Source organism: Lytechinus variegatus, chromosome 3 (genome assembly GCF_018143015.1).
Source record: "Lytechinus variegatus isolate NC3 chromosome 3, Lvar_3.0, whole genome shotgun sequence".
NCBI lineage: Eukaryota > Metazoa > Echinodermata > Echinoidea > Temnopleuroida > Toxopneustidae > Lytechinus > Lytechinus variegatus.
Window position 1 is genome coordinate 23,788,090 of NC_054742.1, and position 16,371 is coordinate 23,804,460.

Genomic DNA, 16,371 nt, shown 5'->3' on the forward strand with positions numbered 1-16,371 from the left:
TTTTAACATCACAAATTTTCATTATGCTTCTCAAGGGGGGGACGACGAGCCGGCTTTGCCCCCCCCCCTGGATCCGGCAGTGAGTTCGATGTTTTTAATGTGAATTTGACAAGCAAAAAAAGGTCTTTAACATAAAATTGGAGGTCGTTTCGTATCAATTTTCTATTTTTTTTTATCATAATTAATTATTCTTTACAATATCTTGATATTTATTGTAAAAGTAGGCAAAGTTGTTTTTTAAGTATGTCCTTTTGTTTAAAATCATATTCATTCCTTCCTAATTGCTATAACAAGTGAAAAAGATGAATAACATCAATGAAATCAGGATTCATATTTAAGAAAATCGTAAAATGGTTATTCTAAATGTAAAATTAGAATCTGTAAATATTTCTTTAATATCTCATAATCACAAAGGGAATAATCATAATACAGACCAAAAGTTTCTACATGATCTAGAAATCTCTTAATATAATTATAAAACACAATCATGCTATTCGTAAATTTTATTTTGTTCAGTATATAAAACACACACCAAGAGAACAGTCATGCTTTACCCCCCCCCCTTTCCCATAAACAAAGCATAAAAAGAATGAAAAGGAGAAAGAAATATAACAAATGACAAAATAAAAAATATAAAAAAAACACAGAATGTAACAAAATAGAAATACGCTGTATATATGAAATAAATTATTTTTTTTCATTAATATAGATTTTTTTTTCAAATTAAAATGAAGAAATGGTATTGAATTACATGCCTAAATCACGATTTAATTGAATCGAGGCGACTTGCCGAAAGTTTTGACTTACATGCATATTCATTAAACTGTGTTGTAAAGGCAGAGACGTCATCTTATAAATATTCATATACGCATGCGCAGAAACTATTTTCATGTTCTTCAAACATGGCGATCTCGCGATTGGAACAAAAGTCCGAAAATTGACGTTCTTTCGAAGGATTTCTTGGAATTGTATACATCATTTTTAATTGAAAGTTAAGCTGATTTAGGAACAGTTTGTTTAGGTAAGATTGATATTAATCGTTAGATTTTTAATTAATCATTATCATTGGTTTTCTAATGCCAAACATCGCGAAGTTTTGTACTCCGGTGATAATGAAGGGTAGCCTTCAGGACCCAGACACTGTCTGAAGACGTGTCAGGGTCCCCGGGGCAAGATCCATCCCTGTATATGTATATATAAATAAATGTGTATGTTATATGCATACATATTTAAATCTAATGTAAATTATGTGTGTCTTGCCCTCCCCCATCTCATTCCCAACGCTGGCTACAATGGGTCCGGACGGCTCTTTTGCCCCACCCCTAGATTAGCTATGTGTAAACAGTGGGGATAGATGCCCCTGTTTGAGGTCTTAATTGCTCCTATTCTGATCCAAACAATCCCCCATCTCCCCCACGCAGAACGACATTTTTTTTTTAGGTTTGTAGGTGGTAAACATTTAACCAAACATTGATCTTTTCGTACAAATCTTGCCCCCCCTCAGCCAAACAAGGGAATGATACCCCTGTTTGATGTCTTAATCACTCCCATTCTGATCCAAACAATACCCCATCTCCCCCGTACAGAGCGACTTTTGGGGGGTTTTATAGGTGAAAAATATGTAAGGCAATATTTCACTCTTACATCACAATTACACAAATAATAATGGGGGGCATAGTGGTCTATTTAATAGTGATGACTTTCAATCAGAGGGAAGTGGGTGCGAATCCCAACCATGGTGTCTTTTTCTGCTGCAACAAAGTTATCCACATTTGTGCTGCACTTGACCCAGGTGAGGTACATGGGTACCCCGCCAGCAGGATTATTCCTTGAATGCACCAGACGCCTTTAGCAGCTGGAGCTAAAGCCGGCAAATATATAGTGAATAGGCAACTACATAATCGGCGCCTCATAAATGCAATATATTATTATTATTTACTATATGCAATATTCATAGTCGAGCAAAATCAAATTCTGTCAAAATTATCTGTCCCCAGATAAAGGTACATAATACTTTTAGGACCTATTGCAGCCATTCTGAATTTTAAAGTACAGCATTTATCACCTTTATGACTAATATGTGATGCATTTAGTTACAATTTACAAATCAAGTTTTTCCATAAGACAATTTTTTTACTCATACTTCACAATTACATTAATTTAATGGTTCTCATTCTTGTGAAAATTAGTTTCTCTATATGTATCTTACATAATTTAGTTAGGGCTTGTAGCAGCGATTTTGAATGCATTAATACAGTATTTATTTATTACCAAATAGTTTCTAATAAATGCAATTATTTTTCATTCACATTCTCATCCCTTTTCAGATCCTTTTCAAACAATGGCACAGCCAACAAGTCAAGGAGAATCCGACAAGGAACCTATCCCTGGTCTTCTCAAATTCCGAAAGCTGACCATCAACAAGGGACAAATAACCAGAGCAGAAGAAAAGAGGATGGAAATGGTCATTAAAACCCAAGACGATCTTCTTCAAAAGGATATCTACAGTGAATATTTCAAGAATGTTATCCGGAATGTTAAAGGTGAAATAATTCATTAGTTTGATTTATTTAGTAAGGACCTATATTTACATTTGCAATGGCATGGAAGAACCGCAGGCAAAATTTAAAACAAAATCACTTTGCTGTACAAAACCATGTTTCATTATTCAAAACAAGTGATGGTTTCTGGTCAATCTTACAGATGCCTGTTACAGCTATTCTACAAAGTTGCACATGATTTTCTGGTCTTTTGATGTCAAACTACATGGATTTTTGACTTGGTATTTTTGTGAAATAGTTCTTTTATGTCTTCATAAAGTTGCCACGAGAAAGTTGATGTCATATCTCTCCAATAGTCTATGAAACAAGATCAAAGATTCCATGACTTTTGACAGTAAACATCCACCTATTTTACCGCCAACCATTCCCCTACATTGTTTTCATTAATATCAATATCATATAAATATCATTCACAGTATAGTATCACCATTGATATATTAAGCATTATTTGTTTGTTTTCAACATGCATAATACACAAATATACCAGGCTTTGAGAAAGTATAGCGGTAACTGCTGATATAGCTGATTTGGCATCATTATAAATTGTATATCATCAGCATTGGTAAAGTTAATCAATAAACTTGACAAAGCAGAGATTGAATTAAGTAAGGCTATTAAAGCTGTTCAAGAAAATGAACCCAAAGCGATTCCCCCCTGGAATGCTCTGAGTTACAGAGCCAAACTGTACACCAAGAAGGCAAAACATGAGAAAAGGAATCCAATAATGCAAAAAGAGTACTTGGTCAAGGCAGAACAGGATGTATGCAGAGCATTACAAATAAATCAAACCCCAAAAGACCTCACAAATATACCAGGCTTTGAGAAAGTATAGCGGTAACTGCTGATATAGCTGATTTGGCATCATTATAAATTGTATATCATCAGCATTGGTAAAGTTAATCAATTTCTTAATTCAATAATTTTTTTTCTGTAATTTCAGCTGTGATGCTCTACCACTCTAGCAAGAAGAATGAGGCTATAAAAGTATGGGAAGAGACACTAAAAACAGACCCATGCAATCTGAATGCTTTACAGGACATAGCACTGGCATATCAAAAGTTTCGGCATGACCACAAGGCAAAGGAGTATGAAGACAAGGCAAGGAACCTGTTAAAAAATGCAAAGCCTAATGAGAAGGAAATGATGTTTGCTAGGTGTCTCATTGAGCAGGGTTATGCATTATCTCAAGACCTGCATACACAATCTTGGAGAGGGATCACTCTAGCTGAAGACCAGGTAAAGAGTTATGAAAAAGCACTCAAAAAGGCTCAGGGTTACATTAAAGAAGAGGAGAAAAGAGATTGGCTTCTTTACACTGGTAAGGCATATGCTAAGCTTTGCCATGTTAGTTTCAGGGCTGCTCAATATAATCAATGCAAACAGTCCATGGGACATGCAATAGAAAAACGAGATGAAATCTGTGATCATTACCGTGCAGAAATATGGATTACGATTGGTTACACATGTGATGTGGAAATTGAAAATGATCTTGATCTTTCTGATGTTATGATGAAATATAAAATGTACATGGAAGATCCACTGAAAAGCTATGAAAAGGCTTTAGAATATGATCCCAAAAATCTGTGGCTTCAGGGATGTATAGGACATTATTACTACAAGAAAAATAAACTTGACAAAGCAGAGATTGAATTAAGTAAGGCTATTAAAGCTGTTCAAGAAAATGAACCCAAAGCGATTCCCCCCTGGAATGCTCTGAGTTACAGAGCCAAACTGTACACCAAGAAGGCAAAACATGAGAAAAGGAATCCAATAATGCAAAAAGAGTACTTGGTCAAGGCAGAACAGGATGTATGCAGAGCATTACAAATAAATCAAACCCCAAAAGACCTCACATTGGCTGGTACAATTTACCATTTGCTCTCAAAGAATCCACAGACCCCCCAAGATGAAGTTGATGATCTAAGAAACACAGCTCTTGACAGATTCTACGAGGCATCAGTCACCGAGGATGGTTCTGCAATCTCAGACATCCATCTGAAATGGGCAGAGTGTCTTCAAGATACACAAAATCTGCCATCTGCAATTGAGTCACTCAAGATTGCTTATGACAATGAAGCAAAAGAAAATAAGAGTTTTCGTGCATTTCTCTCATCAAAACTGTTGAAAGCAATGTTACAACACTACAAAGAGCTTGATAGACCACTGAGCTTGAAGAAAGAAGTTGCATTCTGGTTTGTCTACATCTATAAAGATTGTGAGAATATATCTTCCCACATCAAGAAGCTCCTTGAAGAGGTATCAGAAGTAGGGGCATTCATTCTTCAAAATCAATCAGGCATGACAATTCCAGGTGACCTGCTTAAAATGATCAGAACCCTCAAAATATCAGAGCCTCAATCAAATACAATCACAGAGAATGATACATGCCCAGAACATGATGATGTTCGTTATCCATTGACAAAATCTAAGGGTATAGACTATGATGTTTACATCCTTCATGAAGGAGAGGACCCTGACATAACAGGCTGGATAAATTATTCACTGATAACAGGTCTTGAATGCAACTTCTTTGCACTGAAAGCCTACTATCATCTACGAGACTCGAGGCTTGGTGAGCTGTCAAATGAATCAAAGGCTAAAGCAATGAAGAAATCTGCCAAAATACTCATTGTTTTAAGCCATGACTTTGATGGAGAACATAACTTATCAACTGAAATGGCCCAAAAATTACAGGATAAGAACACAGAGAATGTAATTGTTCTCCAGAGAGAGGCTAAGGAAGTTCCCTCCAATCTGATATGTTATAGGAAGTTTGATTTCACTGTGCGAATAGACCTTCCAGATTTGGCACGGTACATATTGCCAGTATGTTCTTCATGGAATGAATAGGAAGTGAACTCAATTTGTGGAATTTTGCAGCTTTCTCTTTTTCAGGCGACTGTGATCCTATAACATTCTAAATTATATCATATATCATGTTTACCTAAATTGTTGAAATACTGAAACAGGAAGTTAAATTCCATGAAAGATGGATGTATATCTTGACTATTTCATTCTGATCATTACAAGAAGATGATAGCAGCAAACATAATTTGGAAAATATTTCAACTTTCCTCAAAGTTGACTCAAAGTAATAAAAAAAAATTCTGTATGACAGGATCAATTATTTCATATTGAATCTTAGACAATGTTTTATACGATCAGATTTTCTATACATTGATGGAATCCTGTTTTCACATGTCACACAAATATTTTCTTCAGCAAGATATTAATAACAATAGTGTACCATAGAATAGACTTCAATGAGAATTACTACCCACTGCATGAGTTACAACATAAAACAGACTCAAATGAATTACTTAAACCTCAGTCATATTCCAGTCCGATTAGGTCTATGATGTACTCAGGGTGACCAGACGTCCCGTATTTCCCGGGATTGTCCCGTATTCCGCTTCTTTGTCCCGGCGTCCCGACAAACCCTTCCCGGGACACCTATTTGTCCCGTATTTCAGAATTATTGAACAAAATGTATTTGAAACTGACAAATTTTCATCAAAATAAACAACAGATGACGAAGCAGAGACAACAATATATAAACTTATGCAAGTTCTATCGGAGCAGATTCTCTCCACCGGCACCAAACATGCCAAAATAATCACAAAATCTGCGGGAAATTTGTATAATGATATTATGGGTTCTCAGATTACTGATTTGGAGATGTGATCAGAGGAACAAGTTCTTGAGTTTTCATAACTAGATCTAGTTGTTTCAGCTTTCGTTTTGAGTCTTGTGTATGATGCCGCGATGTTTCATCTAATTTGTAAGTAAAAAAAAAATCACTTTGAAATTTTATTCATTTCTAAAACTTTTTTTTTTAGTTTTAAAAATATATTTGAAAAACACCAAATAGCATTATGATTTTTTTGTTAGATGATTGGATTTTTTGTTTGCTTGAAGTCTGAACTTTTTTCCTCTTTCTTTCTTTTCTATCTTTCTTTCTTCATCCTTCTACACTTCCTGCTTGCCTGTTTTTGTTCCATCTATCTTTATTTCCTATTTGTCTTTCCTGATTCTTTCTCTCTCTCTCTGTTCATTTTTCTTTCTTTCCTCCTTTTTCTTACTGTCTTTATCAAATTTCCTTTTTTATTTCCTTCATTCTTTCTTTCTTTAAACTTTTTTCTCCCCCTCCCTTCCTCTCCTTTTTCTTTTAATTCTTTCTCTTCTTCCATTATGTTTTACATTCTTTATTTTTTTTTCCTTCTAATTCTTTCCCTTATTCTTTCTCTTCCTAGCCTCTTAATTCCTTCCTTCCTTCCCTCCTCACTTACTGTTTTCCTTCTTTGTTTCTTTCTGTCAAAGAATGAAGGGAGCATTTCTCTTTTTTGGCTTCATTTTTTCTTTCCTCCTTTTTCTTACTTTCTTTTTTTCCTTTCCTTTATTTTGTCTTTCATAGATGTCATAGTATTCTTCTTCCATTCCTTTCTTTCTGTATTCAATTCAAAGAATGACAGAAACTTTTTTCACTCTTTTATTCATTCTTTCATCCTTTGTTCTAATTTATTTTATTCTTTAAAAAAAAAATCCTTCATTTTCCCTTTAATTTTGTCTTTCTTTCTTCTCAATTCATTTCTTTTCTTTCTCTCCTTCATTCTTTCTTTCACCCTCCATTCCAATTCTTTATAATTTTTCACAGGTGTAACACTGTGTAGCCTTCTTTGTTGATCTTTTTTGTTGATTGTCCCGTATTTCATTTTATGAAATCTGGTCACCCTGGATGTACTTGGGATGTGTATTTAGGCCATTTTGGAGTGGTCTCTCAGATAGCATCAGAATGTTGATCACACATAGATACCTGGGAGCTAAAATTTTCCAATGTCTCCACCTTTCCAATCACCCACTCATCCTTGACACATCATTTAAGTATTGTCTGATGTTTGGCGTGAATCGACCAGTGTCCATAGTATCGGAGGTTAAGTCCTTAAGAACAAACATCAGACAGAGATTGGCCTATTAACACACTGATATCTGTCTGTATATTAGTTACTAATCAACCCATGTTGGAATGGTATGCATCAATGTATATTGGCAATACAATTTACATTGGCCGGACATCGCTCAGTCATCACAGATGCATCGGGGGCCCTTTACAAACTGTCATTTTGTATGTACAACTTTCAGCGCACTTGCAGACTACACAATGCAAGATGCCAAGAGGGAAGCACACTGGTCGACAATCGCCCAAGCATCGTACAATGTCCGTTGGATATTCTACCACTAATCACACAACGTCTAGTTCATTGTCCAGCTATGGCATGAGTACCATACAATCAAAGAGAAATTCCAGTAGTTGCAGTAAACACTGATTTCATGAGAAAGTCTGTAAAACAAGGCATAATTGTCAGTATATCATCGAGGATCTAGATCTGGTACAGTTACATTAACTGAACTTTGTGAAATCTTCAAATCTACGCTGAAAAATGTTCACATCGAAGATCCCCAACACAGATAAGCGCACGTGGGACAAAGTATAATTATTGCTTAGAGCGTCGGGCCTGTGCTTATTTGCTGATTTCTCAGCAATTACACAATTTCTTCCAGAATCCTTTGGCACATGCTTTTTATTTATACAAACAGACAAGTTTGGTGGTCATTTCATTGGATTCTGTACGAACTCATTTTGATATCGTTACCAAAACTAGCATTTACCTTTAATCAGGGATAATTATCAAATGTTCAGCCATTAATTGCTTCCTACCCAGCCAATAAAAAGAAATAGGTGTATGGACAGCCTTCCCAAGATGGCATTTGTGAATGTGATGAGTTGAGGATTATTTGGCCGGTGAGGGACAATGTTTACAAAATTGCTCACCCCTCCAATCACCCCTGATGTCCTGACACTGGCCAGTGGCTAGTGAATGTGACTTAGGTACCCGGGGGGGCCACTTACATTGACGAGTGGATACCATGCGCGACCAAAAAAACACGTAAAAAGGATGTCTTTTTCACGATAGGGCACGTTACGTACGTAACGTGATAAGGGTGTCAAAAACACAAAAATAATGAAAAAAGGGTATCTATTTCGCTAGAAAAATTACGTGTTTAGGGTCGAATTTGCGGGGATGATAAAACAAGATCAAAATGTTTTATAAAGGATGTCCTTTTTGCCCCAACACTACGTGTTTAGAGTCCGATTTGCGCGAGGTGTAGAAAGTGGGGTCGTGCTAAACCAAAAAAAGTAAAGCCGACTACCGAAGGACCCGTAACAATAAAACATTCCTGTACTTGGTTAGGGGTTCATTTCAGGGAATATTTGCCAAGAGTATCGTTTTGTTTCAAATACTTGTTAAGGGTAGGGTTTCACACGCCAATACTTGTTCAGGGGTGCACTTTCAGAATATGGAAATTACGTGTTTAGGGTGCTTTTCGAGACCCCATGGTCGCGCATGGTATCCACTCGTGAATGGAAGTGGCCCCCCCGGGCTTAGGTATTACCTCTCTCTCTCCTGCTTGTGGAAACCAATTTTAAAGAAGATAAAGGGTAAAACTACCAGTAAGCCACTGCTTTTAGGAAATTGTCTTCATATTTTAAAACCACTGAGGTTATTACCTGTTGTGAAAAAAAGAATTTTCAATTCTGTTGTCCACATTGGTGTCACTGTGAGCAGATTTTTTGCAAGTCCAAGCATTGGGTATATACTATTTTTTTTTTAAATTTTAACCAAAATTTTACCCTTAATCTAAAATGGGCATTTGCTTACATGTCTGACAGTGAATATCAAGAGCAATGAGTCACCCAAAGTGGTTGGTCCTTTGATAAATGCAAGCATGCCAATGATTCACCAAAATCAATGATATAACTTGTAAATACATCATTTCCATAAAATGCAGGCAGAGTAACACATTTATAAATGTGAATATGATCACATTTTTCTATGATAACACCACTTGAACAATGGTCTGTCTATGGAGCAAGTCTCATTCTTGTTAAAGGACCTCAGGGACCTTTGACCAAAATGTTAACCACATCAACATAACCTCCATATTTATGAGTCAAGTTAGAAATTGATACATCTCGAGATTCTTATGTAACCTCATATTCTGATATAATCACTGTCCCTGTTTTATACAAACATGAATGGTTCTCCATGAGGTACATGTATATGGCCTCTGTAATCTTTAACCTTGACGGTTCATACCTCTATTAATATGCTTTTCACATTGCATTTCCTTAACCCCATACTATCCTTAACCCCATCCTATCTTTTTTGGATTCACACTGTCTTTTTTGGATTCACACTGTCTTTTTTAACCCCATACTATCTGCTTAGCCGGGGTTAACATCTTAACCCCGGACTATCTCAGAGCTCATGAATATTGATGATTTTACCAGACAGAGCGTGATTAATGTGCAATTTCGACTTCTGTGATTGGCTATTGCTTAGCCCCACTTTTCCTTAGCCCGGTTTTGTTTCACACTGCATCTCTTAGCACCCCAATTGTGGTGCTAGCACCGCAATAAGCCTGCTCACCCTGCTTTTTTGCAGGGCCAGATAGTACCATACTATTTGCCATGCTAGCCCACTTTGCTAAAACGTAGTGTGACAACGAAGTGGGCTGCTTAGCCCCACCAATTTCCCTGGTTCAAGGACAAAAAGTACAGTGTGAAAAACATATTAATCCATTAACAGGCTTGTAAATTGTCACAAGAAAGAAAAATTTTAGGCAGATTCGTAAAAAAACAAATAAAAAAGGCATTCATATATAAACAGCAAAAGCAAACAGCAAAACAAACAAGGAAACAGGTATCCAAACTTATTGGATACATTCTGATTATCTTTTTTTATTCTGATATCTGAAAATGGTATGAACATTTGTAGTTTTTAGAAAAATCTAAGCCTCACACAGTAATATCTATGAAAAGTATGTTTGGAGAATGGAAGATCTGAGTCATCATTTGGATAAAATATCACTGTTTTCTAATGTCTGGTGCTTGTGATGGTTGTTGCAATTTCCTTGTTGTCTTTTAACTATTTTTTGTTACTTCAAAAAGGTGAATATGTTTGGAAAAAAACTGCATGTCTCAAGTTGTATTCATAAGTACTTTAAGTGTTGGAAATAGAATTTTTTTCATGAGAAGTATTTTTCAACAGTGTTGTGCCTATTGGGCTAGTTCTGTATTTTACTTTACAAAAAAACAATCAAAGTATCATATTCATATTTTTAGAGACATAAGAAATACAAGCCCTGCTTTTATTTTAGGTTCCACCACTTTGGGTTTTTTTTTGCAGAAACTTCTTCTCCAACTTATGTACTTAGTTACTGAATACTTTTTAAATTTTCTATACATGTTAACTTTTTCAACTTTATATTGTAATCCAGTTATTCTTTGTTTATGATGTATGTATTGTTATGAATAATTATTTTTCTTTGTTTATGATGTTTGTATATTATGGATTGCAAATGAAAACAAGTGGAAAAAAATAAATTCAAATAAACTCAAATCAAGAGTGAAATATGGAGTCAATATTTTATTACAATACATGACATGTATAATATAACATGTAAGTGTGTGTCAAGTTTCTCTTAAGTTCCTAATTGTGTGTGGTATATGACCCTTTCTCCTCTTTTACATCCCCAATATTGCTCTCTATACAATATTTGTATTATATGTGTACATATTTGTTTTCCATATGTTGATCAGAATTTTTTATATATTTGGTTCAAAAACCTGTATTTTATTTGGAAAATTATGATTATCTTTTTTTTTTGAAAATTCAATGTATTTCAAACACATGTGTTTAATATGCATCCTAAAATCTGGTATTCATAGGCAAAATGTACATGTCTAGTCCTGAATCTACAAAGTAATAGAAATATTGAAAATGTATTTTTTTGTCACTATGGATAAAATCACCTTTTTAGGGCAAATAATAAAGTGAAAATTCAGGAGACAGGCTTTGAATAGACCCTTATGATATTTGTAAGATACATATAGATGTCAGAACTCAGAAGGGATTTCATTTTGTAATATGAAAACATCAATGAGACATGGAAGTGGAACTAATCTGATTAATGGAACAAGTTGGATTAAAATAAATAATCACATGAAATAAAACAGTCACTGGCCTCATTTAACCTTTGAAATATTGGAATATTAGAATACATCAATGTAAATTATATTATTTAACTTTTGTAAAGTTACATGTATAAATAGGCACAGAATTTGAGAAATGTGGAATAAAACTAAATTTGAAATGATGCTGAATTTGCAAAATTCAAATGACTTGATTTTATTCTATTGTAAATACTATCTAAAGTAGATTATTTCAAATGACATATGACTAATGAAAGTGACTTAATGATGGGACTTTTATCCTACGAAATAACTTGTGATTGCACAGCATTTAAGCTTGTAATAAAGGCACAATTGTAATATGATCTGTGTCTTATTTTCCACTGTTATCATTAACTTCAGTGAATAAACTTGAATTGTGTAAATAAATGTGTCATACACTTTGATGCAAGAATTAATACAAAATGTGTACATAACTGCAAGTAGTAAGGAAGTAATGGTTAATATCAAACTATACAGAAGTATGAAGAATATATTGTTATAAATCTGGATTTAAGTGTGTGTTCAATAACCTATTTATTAAATGATTGGATTACTTGGTGGTGTTTAATAAACAATATACTTGCTTGACTGGCTTTGCAAAAAAAAATGTCTATATAATAATATTTCATCAGTCATTGGTTTGCTTTCTTTATGTGCATTTACTAGTTCATTATCTTGAAAGAAATATGTATCTCATTTGTGTTTAATTTGATGTAAATACCATCTCTATAAACTGCTTTTGATATAGAATGTCCTGTCTAAGATGTAAAGGCAATTTTGTAGTGCTCTGTACAAGGTTATAAACTGTAAAAAAAATGTATAGTTAAATGTAATGTGTTTTAATCAGAGTAATTAGTCAATGTATTCATGATAATGTGGCATATACCAATATATGAAATCAATAGTCAATTTTTCAGTTTTATCATTCAAGCAAGGGACTTTCATTTGATAAACATGAGAACCAAATCCCTTTGATGAGAGAGAGGATTCAATCATTCCTGTTGAGGTCAGAGTCTTGATCTACCTTAAACATACTGGTTACCTTCATTATCTCATCAAAATATCAGAAGTTGCAAAATGAATGAAATCTTAAATCTCATTTTACTTGAGAAGTGTTTAACACAAATGATATTGCTGGAATCACTTTGTGAAATCAACATCAAATTATGCTATTATCTAACTGGTTTTTATTTTTACTTTTCAAAGCTCAATTCAATAAAGAAACCCTTTTCACTTACAATGTACAGTATGCTTCAAGAGATAGTTTGTGTTTCAGTTTTATCCCACTATTGGTATGGATTTTTATCACAAGACAGTTTTAAAGAGGGGGGGGGGCTAACCCATGCCAAAAACTCTACTTTTTTGTACACTGTTTTGGAAAAAAAAATTGGGGGAGGGGCCTCCAGCACCCCCCCCCCCTTCGGGTCCACTGCCCCTGAAGAACAGTCAATTATGTAAACTAAGCATGTTCTTGGCTATATGTGATATGAGCGATGATAAAAGGGTGCAAAACTCGTCCACTCACCACATGGGCTGCTATCATTTAGTCTAATGCCATTACCTCCATCAAGATTTTATCTAGCACCCATTTGGTCCAATAACTGTTTGGTCCAATCATCAATTTGTCTAATCACCATTTCGTCTATGACTACTTCGTCTCATAACCAGTTGGTGTAATATCAATTTCATTCATTTTGCACAATGAATACTAAGTCCAATTAGACCAAATGGTTATGGCTATTGGACCAACAGGTTATTAGACGAATTGGCAATTAGACCATGTGGACAGTGGACGAACCAATGGTAGACCAAATGATAGTAAACGAGTTGGCAATTGGATGAATTGGCATTACACGAATTAGAAACAAACAGTTAAAAGTAGTTGGTACTTATGATATCCAAAATAGGCTTAGTTTCAAAATATATAAAAAAAAAACATGAAAATCATCTCCATATACTGCATTTCCCTTTGTTTCTCACACCTTCTTTCTGCTCCGTTTTTCCCTTCCCCGGCTATGGAACTTGTGTATTTCATGCCAGAAATTATAAAGTTTGAAATATAAGAAGTAATTTTTTAAAAAGTATCTTGACAAAAAAATTTGCGCTCTTTTGGTCAGAGAAGGTAAACTCTACCACCACTCCCGAATCCGCATAGGCTTTTACTGCTTTTCAGCAAACAGTTTTTAGCAAGTATCTGCTCAAGGGGGCAGGTATTAAATTTGCACCGTGATATATGCAAAATTATACACAATGAAACTTTATTCTACATTGCTCCCATCCATCTCCTCTGTCTTGTTTTGTGTCATTAATTTCAAATTATGAACATTTTCGAAGTTTCTTAATCATACAAAAGAATTGAAGCGCTTATTTTTGTTCCTCCCAAAATAAATCACAGAGGTCTCCATCATTCATGTGCATGGATAGGAAAATTCCCCTTTTCTAGCCTGAATCATCCCTTTGACATTTTGAGCTCCTATTTTCATAATCATTTAATCCAACAAATTAGAGCAGGTTCATGTTTAAAAAAAATTTGGAAATTTCAAAGCATCAATGCCATTTGCGGGAAGGAATATATTTCCTCCCTACATACTCGTCTTTCACTCTGTTCTGCAAATGAAAAGAGGCTAAATCTTTTGCTATCCAATCTGATCTGACCAAGGTAGGCATTTTATACCATTACTGCTCTCAATCTTAATTAAAACAAGGCAAAAGCAATTTTGTGTCTCGCCCACTTATGAAAATAACCAGAGAATTCGTGATTTGCGAGGGCACACAACAGAATTATATCAAAACTTCATTGTGAAATAACTGGGATGGAATAACACTTGTGATAAGATCCTTCATAAAAACTTTCACGTTGACCTGAAAATGACCTATGACCTTACCATGTGACCCCCGACTGCACATAACATGCAGGTCCCCCAAGTCCATCTACCATCCAAGTTTGGTTGAAAAGTGACTTATAGTTGTGGAGTTGTGTCACTAGGTTTGTGACAGACAGACGACGGACGCATAGGCGGATCCAGGGGGTGCCCGAGGGGCCCGGGCCCCCCCTATTGGCGGAGCAAAAAAAAAGAAAAAATGGAAAAAGAAAAGGAAGGGAAAAGAGAGGAGAAAAGAAGAAAGGCAAACATAAGAGGAGGAACATGATTGAATAAAATAGCACGAGGGGAAGACTTTGAAAATAATTTTTTGAAAAATCTATTTGTTAGGATATAAAATTTTTTGCTCGCGCTTCGCGCTCTTATTATCTTTTAGGGGATTTGCATATCTTGCTCAATATGGAGCTTGAAATATCAAACTTTGAAGTCAATATACAAAACATATTTCAGCTGGGAAATTGAACTTTCATTATTTTGTTTGATTTACAAATTGATTTTAAAGAAGTGCTCTGTAAAAATGTCTGTGTTATGGTCTGAATATTATCATTTTCTGCTTGCGCTGCGCGCTCGCAAAATTTGATTTGTCAGGTACCTATTATTTTTCTGTATTCCATAAAGTTCTCAAAAAGTTCCCTATTCAGGTCAGATTGTCAAAACGTATCAGCTAGCGCTGCATGCACGCTAGCAGTTTGATTAGTGAGTTATGTATATCCCAATATTAATTCTAAATCAAACTACTTTGATGACATTTTATCAAAAATTTCGGCTCGCGATTTCCGCTCGCATTGATAGATATTATTTTATGCATAATTACAAAAGTGCTTTAAATGTCCAGTTTTCAGGCCATAATATTAACAGATTTCGCGCTCTCATGCTTAGGAAGAGAAATAGGAAGATAGTCATCATTTTCTTATGATGACATAATGCCCTTAATAAATGTCCCGGTCCTATGTAAAAACTCAAAGTAATAATAATAAAATACATCAGCTCTTTTTTAACTGTCATCCATCACGTATTAAAATTCTCCACAAATTGTTTGCAATACAGAGCTTAAATTGACCCTTTGTTAGATCGGAATATCATATGTTTTTAGCTCGCGCTTTGCGCTCGCTTTATTGATTTTCATGATAAGAAAGGTACTTAGAATACCCAAATTCTTAAGCACACGTTAATTCAGATACGCAGATTGTTCTCTATTTAAATCATCCACTTTCAGATCACAATATCAAAACGTGTCTGCTCACGGATAAATAACTTTTTCATGATTTTCAAAACATGAATAGAGTGTCCAGAATTTTTCCGCTCGTGCTTCGTGCTCGCATCAATAAAGTTTAGTTTATATACTTAGAGTCCTTCGAAGATTACAAAAAGTGCTGAGCATTTTCATTATTCAGGTAAAAAAGGTCAAAATTTTTCAGCTCGCGCTTCGCGCTCGCAATATTTGAATGTTGAAATATGTAACGTCTTCATGGCTAAATGCAAGCAGTCCATAACAGGTACAATTTCGAGCAGTTCAAAACATATACATAAATTTTCTGCTCGCGCTCTGCGCTCGCATTGTTAATGTAAGGAAGATTCCCACTTACTCATCCTTTTCATGATTTACAAAACTAATTGAATGATAGAGTGTCTTGTTCAGTAGGTCTAAATCTTGAAATTTTTTACTCACGCTTCGTGCTTGCATGTTTAATTATATACCTATTCTGTTAAACAAAAAGTGCTAAGAATTTTCATTCCTTAGGTAAAAATGTCAAAAAATTTGGCTCGCGCTTGCATTATTTGATTTTTGAAAATGTGTAACGTCTTCATGGCTTAATTGCAAGCAAGTATTTAACAGTACCTTTTCCATCAC